Source organism: Furipterus horrens, unplaced genomic scaffold (genome assembly GCF_987537825.1).
Source record: "Furipterus horrens unplaced genomic scaffold, mFurHor1.1.pri manual_scaffold_13, whole genome shotgun sequence".
NCBI lineage: Eukaryota > Metazoa > Chordata > Mammalia > Chiroptera > Furipteridae > Furipterus > Furipterus horrens.
In genome coordinates, this window is record NW_028327183.1 from 18,273,587 (window position 1) to 18,286,807 (window position 13,221).

Here is a 13,221-nt window from a genome sequence, read left to right on the forward strand (position 1 = left end):
AGTTTTATTTTCTTCTTTTTCTGTTTTTTATTTTTCTCTTATATTTTAATTTTTCTCTTCAACATTTTTTCTATGTGTACAGTATACATAAAAGCTCATTTTATGATACCATTTTGTAATATGTTTAAAAAAATCTGTCACATCATGAAAAAGATAGAGCTATAGCTCCATTTTTATTGGCTGTCTAGTACTCCATTTCATTGATGTGCTGTAATTTATTTATATGAAATTCGGGATTATGTTTGAGTAGATAGGGAGTAAGTCTTTCTAAACTTCAATCACGAGCTACAAAAAGCAATCAAGATAATGATGACCATGCTATTTTGGGTCAATTGCTTTTAGTTTCAGTTGCAAGTTACATTGAAGGAGGGGTTGGTAATTATAAAGATAAATATATGTCAAAAAATACATGAAGAAGGTTTACATTTTACAATGTCTGCCATATTCTCTTTAATGATCTGCCATTTGACATGGTAGAAAAAAGCAACTTCCTCTTTCTTAATAAGATGGTTTAACTTTTTGTGTGTGTGTGGTTCTCAATGGTAAACATTTAAGTTTGACCTCTAAGCAGATTTTTGTGCTGTTGCAAATGAAGTACTGTAGCTAATAACTTTGCACACTGCAAACTCCTTACATTTATGGAGGCCCCAAAATGTAGTACTTTAGCGTGTGTCCATGAATAGCTATACTCCAGCGGACTCTATGGCAAGACATAATTATGGTCTTCTAGTTTTACACTACTACAGTCAGCCCTCGGTATTTGTGGGGAATTGGGCCCACAACCCCTGTGGACACCAAAATCCTTTATGTAAAATAGCATAGTAATTTCCTCTAACCTATAAACATCCTGCCATAATCTTTAAATCATCTCTAGATTACTTATAATACCTAATACAATGTCGTCGTCGGCAGCCTTCCATCTCGAGAGACGATGGTGTAGCTTCTTAAGAGTCTATCTGCACCGCCGAGAATGGCTGTGCAGTCCGACTCGGGAGTGACACGGTATCTGTCTCCTCCCGTGTTGAATCGACATCTTGCGATGACACTGGAGTGTCCTCTCCAGTGAAGCTGAAGCTACAGAGCTTGGGCAGGGTGATATGGAGGGTCTGCTGTTGCCCATGCAGCAGACCCCCCCTCTCTTCGCAGCTGAAGGGTCCAAGGGAAAGACGGAGTCCATACAGCTTGGCTTCAGGTGCGCCGCAGGAGTTGCCGGTCTTGACTACAACGTCAAACCGCCTTAGGGACTCCGGCTCCGGATTTTCTGTCGGGGTTTACTCCCTTAGCCTTTCCCCTGAAGAGGTATGCCGCAAGGCAGCGGAGGTTTTTTGGAGTCAGAGTTTTCCTTCTCTGATGTGCCCTGACTGGAAGATCGAACCAGCGACACTTAGCTCGCAGGCCGACGCTCAATCCACTGAGCCAAACCAGCCAGGGTCTAATACAATGTAAATGTTATATAACTAGTTGTCACCTTGTATTGTTTAGAAATTGACAAAAAAGTCTGTACATATTCAATATAGCAACAATATAACATTTTTATTCCCAACTATTTTTCATTCGTGGTTGGTTGAATTCTCCTATGTGGAACTGGAGGATACTGAGAGCCAACTGTACGACTGTACATATTTACTAGCTTTGTGATCCAGGGCTGCACTGTGTATAGTAGCACATGGAGAGGGTATGAGGTAACTGAATTCCATAAGCATTCTGCTCCCCAAACCATTGGCCTTGGTTGATTCCACCCTGCATGGGGGTTGGGGGTAGGTACCCTTTTCTAATTTGCAAGGTGGCACAATGTAGCAGAACCCCATGGATGAGGGGAGAGGGAAGGTCTTTTAGCATGAGTTTCTCTGAGCTTCAGTCTTTATTTGTAAACTAAATTATATATGCTTATCGAGTCTGACAGAGATTGTTGGGAAGTCAAATTAGATTATGCAATATAAAAATGCTTTTATAAACTGTTATATCAATATTTAATAATAAAAAATAATCACTATTATTATGCCCTTGACCTTTTTTTCCCCCAGCCACTTGGCATGCCCCAGTAAAGTCAAGACAAAATTGTACAGGTGGGCCCACTCAGTTCCATTTTTGTAAAATCTTTTGACATCCCTGCATGAGAGTGCCTAGGAAAAAGGTGCAATCTCCTGTCTATGACCAGTCCTAGACTCAAGATTTGTGGTTAGTTCAGTTCTGTTTGGCATCTAACCAGGTACTGTGCTTTATTGACTTGGAGGGGTACTGTATTTCCAATATACCTGAAGAATTTTAGTTTAGGTAGGTCACCTTTCCTTTAAATGGGCCAAATACCTTGGTCCTCTTTACATTCACATGGAAAATATTCGTTACCAGGTGTTAGTACTTATCAAGCCAGGGATTGTCTGGTTATACTGCCTTTGGCTCAGGTCACTAAGTCATGGGGTCGGTCAGAAAGCCCACTCTGGAAGGATTTTAGCTGTCACTAGTCAAAATTCTCTTTTTCTTTATGAAGAAGCTGAGGCCCTAAGAGTTTCATGACTTGTCCAATGCAGGTAGTTGAGAGATGATACTGGGCTTGGAGTCTCCTTCTGTGTCATCCTCTTTTTATAAAATATGTTGCAAAGATACCACAAAACCACAGAATCCAGGACCACTTGGAGCATGTTCCTGACCATAACTTAAAGAGCAAGCTAAGGTCTCAAGGGTAACAGGACAGAGTTTGGGACTCTCGTAGGTTAGGAGTGGCTCAGCCAGGAAGAGCCACCTGCTTCCCTCGTCCCACTTCCTTCTCTACCTTGCTAGCCCCGCCCTCTTCAGGTGGCCGGGTCGCTTCCTGGTAGCTCAGGATCCCCACCCCCAAGTGGAACCAATGTCCGCGGCTCCAGGGTCAGCCGGATCTTTCTTTCTCACACTCTTCGCAGCGGTGACTCGACAGCAGCGTCTCGCGTCATCAGTGACAGCCCCGACCCCCTTGCTACGCTTTGCGTCGCTCTGTCAGGAGCAGTCACCTCCTCCTTGGCAAATAGTCCTCGGTAGGGTCCGAGTTTTCTTGGATAATAGGAGAGGGGAGGCACAAGAAGTTGCAGAGGACGCGGAATCGACAAGGAGAGGAAGATAGGGACCGAAGTTTTTGTGATAGTGTGTGAACTGAGTTAAAATCTCCTTTCCTCGTAAGGATCCCTCCGCCTGCAGTAGCGGTGGTGTGGCCGAGGGAGCCGCCATTTTGGATGTTCGGTTCCTGCTGCCACTGCTGCCGCCGCCCCCGGAGCTGCTGGTTTCATTCGAGGTTTCGGGCCGGTGAGTGTCACTCAGCGCTAGGAGCACATTGCTCCGTTTGCCCCACGCCAGCCAGGAGCGTTCGGCCGGAAGCTTCCCAGGGGTCCGGTCCCAGGCTGTGGGGGGTGAGAAGAGGACAGAGGCTGGGCCAGGAGGGGCCTGGAGCCCCCAGGGCTGCTCCGACTTCTTGCTGGCCGGTCCTGTGGCCTCGGATCGGGAGGCGCCGCGCGCGACTGCGTCCCGTGCTGTGGTGTTGCCCGGCCAGTGCCGGCCTCCTTGAACCCATTGACTTTCTCAGGCTGCGATCCTTCTTTGAGGGCTCTCATTCAAGGAGCCACGTACCTACATTCTGGTATCTTGTACCTGGGTCAGGTCTTCCGTAGAACTCTTCAGCATGACCAAATGCTAAGTTAATCGCTGTCTGCACCTGCAGTGCCGTCCTCTTGGAAGCGGACATCGGCCTCGCCTCCTTCTCACCTTCCGACCAACTTCTTTCCAAAATTTCCGTGTTTGCTTTTTTTTTTTTTTATACTCACCTTGGAGTACACTGTTTACCCTTCTCTCAAACTCCTTCCCGATCCTGCGGACGTCAGTTTCTAATAATTCTCCCGATCTCCCAGACTGCCTGAAAGAGTCGGGACTGTTGCTTACGTTTCCCGGTTAGGGTTTGGTGTAGGAGATCCGTCGAAACACTCGCTCAGAGTGTGCTTTAGCAGTTTTAAAAGCTGATTAAGTGGCTTTTGGGGGGGAAGATAGGGAGGAGGCTGTCATATATTTTCTCATTTGTGCATTCCCCTTCTATGCTGAACACAGCTTTTTGGTACTTGACACTTACTGGAAATCTGTGAAGAAGAATCTTACTCTGATGTAGGTAGAAAGGAAAGTAATTGTTTTTGGCTGCAGTAGGGATTAGTTAACAGGAGGAATGAATGAAAGTTTCTTAGTGATCTGAACTTTAAGGTGTTTTGTACGGTAATGATCTTTGTTGACTGATTAAAAATATACTTGTATTGACTTCCTGTATTGGATTTTTCTGGAGATAGTTGGATTTTAAATATTACTCTGTTCCCGGTAATATTTGTCAGACTATATACACCTTAATTTATGGCATGAATAAAACATTTCACAGTAATTCACTGATGATTTCCTACATTTCAAGGTAGGTAAGTGTGATTCAATCTCCTCTATTTCGTGTTAGCCTGGGTTTTTACATTTGCAAAAGAGAAATAACTTAATTTTTGAATACAGCCTAGTGAATTTATAATTTGAACTGGATCAAGTCTTGTAATACTTCCAATTCATGTACAAATGCATTTTTCTTATCATGAGGTTATCACGTAGGTACATTTCTGTACTGGTCATATGATGTTTCAGTAGAAGACTCAGTGTTTTCATTGTAAATAGTGTTCTTGTTTCTTTTCTAAGTAGACTTTCCAAATAATATATTAATTACTATTTTTGCATTTACTCAGAAGTTATGGGGTTTCCTTTTTGATTTAAAGGAACTGTCAAACACCAAACATCTGTGGAATGCTCACTCATTTACTAAATATACCCTTGTAGTTGAGTTGCTACTGAAATGTATGAGTTACACGTTTAAAACATCATTTTAGAAGAGCTGTTAGATAGGTGTTATTTAAATCAGTTCATTTCATGGCACAGTGTATTGGTATTTAAATGTCATTCAAAGCTTTACTAATGGTTTGCATGCAATTGGAGAAAGTGTGTTTTTGCCTTACAAATTATTAAGCAAAGTGATGTTTATTGCATTGTTGATTGATCAGAACAGACAGACTTGAATGTCTGTTTTGTCTAAAGTTGTTGGGATTATACTTGAAATTATTGTTTAGGAAACCTTAATTCATTTTCTTTTTGGAGCAGTTGCTTGTTCTTTGGTCTGTGTCATTGACAGTAGTCCTAGATTTGAGGGTGAATTTTAGAGTGAAACTTTAGTACAAAAATTGTCAGCAAAGCCTCAATGATACTTCATCACTTTATTTATTTTTTAAAGTAGTCTTGAAATCGGTGGTGTACAGAAAGAAAACCCTGGGTTTTTGTGATTTATAAAAAACTTTTTATACAAATTGGAAAAATTGAACAAGTATTTTCCAAAAGATTATTTTTAATTAAAAAGTTGATTTGGGAAACTCCTTACCTAAACAGATTTTTCAAATGCTTAATTCACATTTGATGAGGATTTAAAAGTTTTGTATATACAGAGGGGCTTAACGGATATCAAAAATTTAAAACAAGTATTTGGATTTGGCTTCAGAAAATTAAAACAGTAACTTCAAACTCCAACTTGTTTAGCTAGCTGTTCTTGGTGTTTGTGATTCAATCTTTATTTGTTTTATGAATTGTTTTCAGTTCTTGATTTTGGCTTCTCATCACTTTGTTACTTTTATTCAGTTTCTTTCATGTAGGATGCAATTTTAAAATGAAGAGAATTCATAGGTTTATCTAATCTTTTATATTGCTTGGCTATATAGGTTTTGAAAATCACCTTTGTTTAAGAGTATTAGGATGTTTTCATTTGCCTTTTTGCATAGAAAATTTTATTTTAGTAAAGGCAATCATTTCTGCCTTGAAAATGTGTAAGGTTTTTTTTCCTGCACCAAAGGAATAGCACAAAACATTTAATTTGGCATGAATTCTGGTTGATTAGAAGAATAGACTCATCAATGTTTGAAGGGTCCAGAATAAATAAATAAATAAATAACTTGCCAGACTTGTTGACTCAGCATCAGCGAGCACAAGAGTGAAAGGGCAAGGTTTGGGATAAAGTGGTTCAACTGAGAAATGCTCTTTTCACCAGTAGGTACTTAGAAATTTTCCTCCCCGCCCCCAAACCGCTGGAGAGAGAAAAGTATTAATAAGTTATAAATGTTGTCAGTGAAAAATAGTCTTAGAAGGAAAATAAAATTTTTTAAAAGATGAAGAAAATATATGTGACTTCTGTACTTCATGAATATTTAAAGACATCTTGAAGGCAAGTAGTTTTTACTTCCCTTTCTCTGTTCTAGCGCCGCCGTCACTGTGTAACCTGATACGCGGCTGCTGTGCTCACTCCAGCTTGCTTGTTGTAGCTGACTGTATTTGTGTTGTACCATCCTGGGCTTTTCAGCTTGTTTGGCTTTGAGGGTGATGTTACGGATTCTTGGGAAGAGTCAATATGAGAAAGACATGAACTTAAATCTTTGGAACTGGAAAATATTTGCATACCCTTTTTACAAGCCTTTGGGTTAAAATTAAGTCTTAGAATACATGATGTACAGTATTTGATTATAAGCTGTAACTTTTGTAGATTATCACACAACTGTACACCTCAAAGTAAAAGGAGTTCCATTAGTGTTTTTACAGCTCAATTTAGTGAAACTATTTACTAAACCTCACTGTTGGGAAATTGTTCAGTTTCAAGCTGAAGAAAAGGAAGGGAAGTTAAATTTCTTTATTCCTTTTTAAAAATCCGCACAAAAGATTGCTTCCCTTCCCACTTCGTGAAAATTTGGAAACATGATACTTTTTAAAAATATGGTCAAAATATTGGTTTGAGATGAATGGGGAAACTAACTGAAAATAATTGGGCACACTGTGGGGAGTAATTGAATCTTTGTTGGTATTAGGTTTTTTTGTATGATCATTGAAGGAAAACTATTGTGGTGAGTCTTTTTTTTCTTGATAGTACCCAATATATATGGTGTTTTATAAATGTGTATTTGTCTCTAGTGAATGCTTGGCCTCTATTTCCTTTAGAAACTTTCCATGATGAAAGCTTAATAAATGGTATTATTTTAGAAAACAGAGTGAGGAAATAGCTTACAATTTGATTTTATTAGCATTTGGTTGTATTTTTAATTACACACACCGAACTTTTTGCTATTTCTTGAATACTCTGTGTTCTTTTATTCATATACCTGTTCATCCTATACCTGGAATCCTTTCTCTCTTCACCAGTGCACTTATTCTTCCTTCTCTCTATATCCCCAGGCAAAGAGGCGTAGCCCTTTTTTAATGCTTGTTGCATTGTCTACTTTTCCTTGGTCTTCTAGAGGGCAGAAACTGTTTAATTTGTGGCATCCCTAGTATGATACATTGCACGGTGCCTGGCACTTAGTAGTTACTCTGCGGAATAGATGATATGAATGAAAATGATATTGAAAAACTATTCAGGTACTCAGATATATGGTAAGTGGTTGATGCAGAGCCAAAAGCCATTAGGACCCTGAGTGAATTATACACATCCACTGAAGGTCGTTTACTTGTGACTGGTAGAGTTGATGTCAGTGAAGTTTATTTTCAGGTTTAGAAAACATACAAAACCTTGTCTTCAGGCCTTTGAAAAATTATTTAGATGTTTAATTCTGAAGTTGAGGTTATATTTTACACTGTGTTTTACTCAGACTCTATCGTGTGCAAAAACTCAAGCTGGCAGCAAAGAAATCTACTCTTCCTGCCACTTTTTTTTTCTTTTCAATACCTATTATGTAATATATTATGCTAAGGAAACTAACAGTAAATTGAGAACTTAAGCCTTTTCCCCACAAATGAAACTATGTTGCTGGTTCAGTGAGTTGTTACTCTTTCCTTGTGTTTGAATAATCTACTTTTATAATGTTTAGTTTTTAAAAATTTATCTTTTAAATTTATAAAATAATACATATTCATTGTAATAAGTGAAAAAAATTAGAGACTTTTAAGAAAGCTATTCATTTCCCTCAACCCCTTTATTATTACTTCCTAGCCATTTTACGAGTTCATAGGTACAGTACACAGCATTATTTCTCTCCATGCGTGGGTCAGGTACTGTATATACTAACGTTAAGTGTACATATGTAGTGATTTTTTTGTTTTTATATTACTGTGTAACAAGCTTTTCTTAACACATCATGGTTAGTAAATATAATTCTATCTTGTTCTTTTAAACATCCCTATTATGTCTCATATATAGATAAGAAATTTATTCAGCTATTTTTATGTGGACATTTAGATTGTTTCTAGATTTTGGCACCACAAACAGTGTTACAGTGAACATCCTTGTGCACATCACTTTATTTGCTGATGCTTTTATTTCTACAGACTAGAGTCTCCAAGATGGGATTTCTGGGTTAAAGGGAGTATATTTTTCTTACATGTTATTGCTAGATTTCTCTAAATAGGTCATCATAATTTCTGCCTCCACAAGCAGTAGGTTTTCCGTATTGTCACATCATTAGATGTAATTACTTAATTTTTACTGGTCTTCTATGTTATAAATGGTTTTTCAGTTTTGTCTTAATTTTAATTTCCCTGTTACTGGAGCTAGCTTCTTTTGATATGTTCTTTTTGCCTTTTGGATTTCCTTTATTGAAAATTGTCTGTTCATGTCCTTGGTTCATTTTTAAGTTTTTCTCCTTATCTTGTAGGAGCACGTTATGGTATAGTAATTCTTTGTCATATGACACATGTTTTTATTCATCTGGAATTAACTTTATATGGTGTGAAGTAGGGGGGCCTTATGGTTTTCCTTTGTATAGAGAGCCAACTATGCCAGGACTAAATAAGCCATTCTTTCCTCAATGCATTAAGTGCCACCACATCATATGTTAAGTTCCCATATATGTTTACTCTGTTTTGGGGTGTTCTCTTTTTCTCTTCCTGTACAATTATTTTACTGTTTTGAGTATAACAACTTTATAGAAAGTTACACTTTGTTAGGGAAAGCTCCTATCACTATACTTTGTAAATTTCTCGACTATTAAATATTTATTTTTATATTTATGTTGATTGAAATAATTCTGTTGAGTTCAGAAAAGTTCAAAAGGCCCACTGTTTGGAATTGCACTATATTTATATACTAATTTTGACATTTTTCTTTATTATGATGAGTTTCAATTTGTTCAGGTCTCATTTTAGTTTTAGGTCCTTCAGTAAAGGTTTCATCGATTTAATAGTTTTGTTCATCTAGTTCTTATACCTTTCTTGCTAAATTATTTCCTAGATATTTTATAATTTTTGACACACTCTTCCCCCTTCATTTCTAACTAATGCCAGAAATAAGGGTTAAAAATGCTTCCATAATTTCCTATGAACCCCCACCCCCTTCCTTCTCTAGCTTTCTTGGTATCCAGAATTAACGGAACTTGGATTCATGAAGAATGTGTTAGGGAAGTCCTGGCCGGATAGCTCGGTTGTATAGAGCATTGTGCTGAGATTGTGGGTTCGATCCCTGGTCACAGCACATACAAGAATCAACCAATGAATGCATAAATAAGTGATACAACAAATTAATGTTCCTCCTCCCCTCTCAAATCAATAAATTAAAATAAAAAAGAAAGAAAATGCTAGCGAAAATTTATCTTTGTATTAAATCACTTTCTAATAAACATTCTAATGTCATCCTTAGAAGATATACCCTTAGATAAATTTGACTGTTCTTTCAGGATGAATGCCGTCTTATTATTTTGAAAGTTTACAATTTCACTTTATTTGTCCATTCTTGTGTTTTTTATTTTGTTTAGTTTTTAAAGCAAGATTTGTTGCTTGTTATACATGTTAATTTTTTGAAAGATAGCAGAAAATATACAGAAATTTTAAAAGGCATCTATATTTCACTAGGGAAAGATAATCTCCGTTAGCATTTATTATACCCTTTAAGGAATATCTTAAAAAAAAACTAAGATTTTGTTTTGAGAGTTTCATGACAATTCTTGACAGTTGAGGTTGGGAAAGTAGAAATTTTTAAATTTTATTAGTGTCAAGTTAGATGTTGATCCTGTTTATATATCATTGTTTATTTGTCCTTTATTGCTTTTCATTCATCTTAATGAAATTGAATTGTTCCGTAGGCATACTTTGCATTTACATATATCTAATTTTTAAATCTCAGATTTGGTCAATTTTGGTTATGGAATATTAAGCATAAAAGAAGATTCCTGAAATTACTGTGGCATTTTAGGGAGAATTGAGCTTAAGACCTTTTAGAGGAATTCCAGCTTGCTGGTTAGAGTGTGGTGGTATCTCAATGTGGTGGAACATTTCACAACCTATTTCTTAGCCTCTTAGCTTTGAAGATCCAGAAATTACATTTCATTATTTCAGCTAGAGATGATTCAGCCTAATCAAACTCACTGATGGGTAAATTAGAATAACAATGTTGTAATTCACAAAGGGCTATGAATTTCTACTAAATTACCTGTATTGATTTTCCAGGGCACCCTTTTCGTTGTATGGAGGTATTCTTAGGAGGCAAGATTTTGAGGAGGCTGTTAATAATCAGAGTTACATGGTGAGCCTCAAACCAGAGCATGTAAAGTTGGATAGTCTTGAGCATTTCATCATGCTAGGCCATGGTGAAACCTAATGAAATAACTATCCTTGTTCCACAATGGTGTTTGTCTCCAGTGACCAAAATACTTATCTCCAGATTTAATGTCTCTTATTCAAACAATGATGTACTAATACTGGTCTCCCCCTTTCTTCACTTTGTACATTTCCCTTCTATGAACACATTTCTTCATACAGGGGAAATAGATGTGCATTACTGCTCTCCCCACCCCCAGAAAGAAAACCACAGAAACACAGTGAAAAAACCCAGCTAAGGCAGATTAATGACTTCTATATTGGTAAGATTGACTTATATGTCTTTAAGATCCATTAGAAAGTAAAAGTCTGATTAAAAGCATAATATTATTAATTAATTTGGTTTAAGCTTTCTAACTATTAAGTGTTATTATTTTGACCATAGTATTTTGAAAGTTGTAAATACATTAAAGGAATTCAGATATATATGTGAAATAAAAATCTGAAATGGTGGTTCTGTGGAGCATAATGTGAAAATACAGTCTGTATGGAGAATGTGGGAAAGAAAGCATGGAAACTGTTGAAGGGTTTTTATTGGTGTTAACTTAGGTACACCAAGCATTCTCAGTCATGCTTAGAAGTCTTTGACTAGATATTACACAGTAACAGTGGCAAAATTAATTGAAATTAATTTATTTTCTCGAGTCCTGTTTAGCAAGAAAGACTTGAAGTACAGACTTTCTGTTGGATAGGAAAGGAGGTAATTTTAATATTAAAAAATTGCTTTTAATTTAGGATTCTTTTTTAGATTTAGAGCTCAAAATGCCTTTAGGTTTATGGGAAGAAGGCCTACATAGCGGCAGGAGCCCCAGTTTTTGGTTCTATGTTTTTGACTTTTGGTTGTCAGTGGCTCAGCTCCCAGGCAGGTAGTGCGAGCTCAGAAATAGGAAGACCATTAACTGAGCAGGACTGAGTCCTGATGCCTTTCTTTCCTTTTCTTTTCTAAAGATTTTATTTATTTATTTTAGAGAGAGGGCAAGGGAGGGAGAAAGAGAAGGAGAGAAATGTCGATCAATTGCCCAACCAGTGGCCCGGCCTGCAACCAGGCATGTGCCCTGATGGGGAATCAAACCTGTGACTCTTTGGTTTGAAGGCCAGCTCTCAATTTATTGAACCACACCAGCCAGGGCAGTTGTTTATCTTAATGAACCATTTCTTGGTGAATCAGGTCTTGTTATAATAACTGAGGTGGGTCGCTCTTAATGCCCTCAGCTCTCAGTGGAAACTCACTGTCCAGCAGTGGTCTGAGGATCGCAGATGAGAGACAGTAAGTAACCCAAACATTGTATTTTGTCTGGGAGGATGAAAGGTAGCTGATCTCTCTAGGGGAGGAAAGCCCCGATCAAGCCTTCCAAGCTCCTTTTATTGAGAAGGATATCCAGGGGATACAGAGTCCGGATACACAAATCATCAATCAATTTCAAATGCTTGGATTACTGTTAACAATCACTGGTTACTAATAACAATGTAAGGAACACAGTGAGCATTCTGAGTCACAGTCTGTTAGGCATCCTGGCACTATTGGGGACAGCAGGTGCATACACCTACCAGGCACTTGATGTTACACTGGGTCTATAGCTAACATAAGAGATGAGAAAAACAGAGCAAGCTTCAAAGCAGAATATTCATTCTTTAAATCCAGTTCCCAGAGGAACCCCCTGAATGGGCTTTTGGGTCATATCCGTCTTTAGCCTTCCCAGTCTTCTGGTCAAAACTTATAGGCCTCCTGGGAGGGCCTAGCTTACAGCTGGGCTACAATTCCAGAAACCACACAGGGTGGTCCCTACAAAAAACTAATTATGGTACTATTTGTAATTTATTAATACTCTTAGAACTTTAAGAAGAGTTGAATGCTTTTTGTTAGCATACTCAGATTACCATGCTCTGTGTGTTTTAAGATAAATGCTTTAATTTTGGATTTCTCAAAAAAATTGTAGATTAAGGTAATTATGAAAGTCAGATGCAGAGATTTACCAGTGATTTGATCTTTTTCTTTTTGCTTAATAATTTAAAATTTTTTATAGCATAGAAATCTGTAAGGTCACAAACTTAAAAATTTTTTTTTTAATTGTAAGAAAACAACCTGAAATCTAGGTCGTTGACAAATTTTCAATTTCATAATACAGTATTGTTAACTGTAGGCATATTAATCATGGTGTTTTGCTATTTGAATGCTTGTTTCTGCTACATATAGGTTATGTTTGTTTATTTATTTGTTTTGCTGCTGTTTTAGTTTCTTCTCTTACTGTTAGGTGACATTTTAAACTACCATCAGTGTCCTTTCCTAAGAGAACTTCTGTCTCCTGGCCCCTACCCTTTTCTCTTTCTCCTTCAGTGTTCTAATTTGTTCTGTTCTGGAACAGGCTGAGTGAGAACCTTGAGAACCTTTGTAAAGTAGATGTTTTAGTGTATTGATGTTCATTGTGTCTCTGTACTGGCTGCACAAGATTGTAAAATACTTTAGATTTTCAGCTCTGTTCTGTATAGCTGAGTCATTACATTACATTCATACCTTTTTTTTTAAAGATAAAATTTGTTATTGTCGTTTATGACGGGTGTTTCAGCTGTGTATTTTAAGGAATCCTGTGGTTTTTGAATATTTTTAAAATTAAGTAAAAACTTTAAAAAAAG

The 13,221-nt window shown here is 37.4% G+C and overlaps 1 protein-coding gene across 1 annotated transcript in view; it reads left to right on the forward strand.

Annotated features, from left to right (window-relative positions):
* Window positions 1-2,948: 2,948 nt before the first annotated feature.
* Window positions 2,949-13,221, forward strand: part of AP1G1 (adaptor related protein complex 1 subunit gamma 1) — a 67,653-nt gene continuing 57,380 nt past the window's right edge. Inside the window, exon 1 of the mRNA XM_090261435.1 lies at window positions 2,949-3,273. The gene's annotated coding sequence lies outside the window, so the exon portion shown is untranslated. The remainder of the gene's footprint in view (window positions 3,274-13,221) is intronic.